The sequence below is a fragment of the Pocillopora verrucosa genome, chromosome 5, assembly GCF_036669915.1.
Source record: "Pocillopora verrucosa isolate sample1 chromosome 5, ASM3666991v2, whole genome shotgun sequence".
NCBI classification, from domain to species: domain Eukaryota; kingdom Metazoa; phylum Cnidaria; class Anthozoa; order Scleractinia; family Pocilloporidae; genus Pocillopora; species Pocillopora verrucosa.
In genome coordinates, this window is record NC_089316.1 from 7542472 (window position 1) to 7543041 (window position 570).

Consider the following 570-nt stretch of genomic DNA (forward strand, 5'->3'; position numbering starts at 1 on the left):
GCCACCTTTACACAAGCTCCGATGACTTTAATCGAACGTTAAAGACACCTTTAGAAATCTTCTGTCTTCTTTGGAGTAGTTTGATATTCACGTTGAGGTAAATTTCATGTCAATTGGGCACCTAAGAATCTACAGAATACGGAAGCCCACAACTGTCACGGCAAAAGAAATAACCTCACGGCAAAAGAAAAAGACTCACGCCAAAAGGAAGAATCTTACAAAACAATGTCTCGACGGCATAAAAGAGAGCGTGGGGCTGGGACGAGTTTTCGAGGTGCACCGTGAGATTAGAAAATGCGTGGAATTCTTCTTTTCCCAAGCTTTTGTTAGACTGCTCTTTGTCGGTAAAAAAGTTAAAGAAAATTTGGTATCTTGTTGCCCACAGTTGTGGCAAAACATCTTTCTGCCGACCTCCTTCAAGTGTTCCAAGATGGCGGAGATGGCGGGAGGGGATGATCAGACGCTGATCCCTTTGCTGCATTTTCGTATCCCATGGTGCGCCTCAAAAACTCCTCCTAGCCCCCACGCTCTCTTTTATGCCATGAGGACATTGTTATTGTTATTTATTTT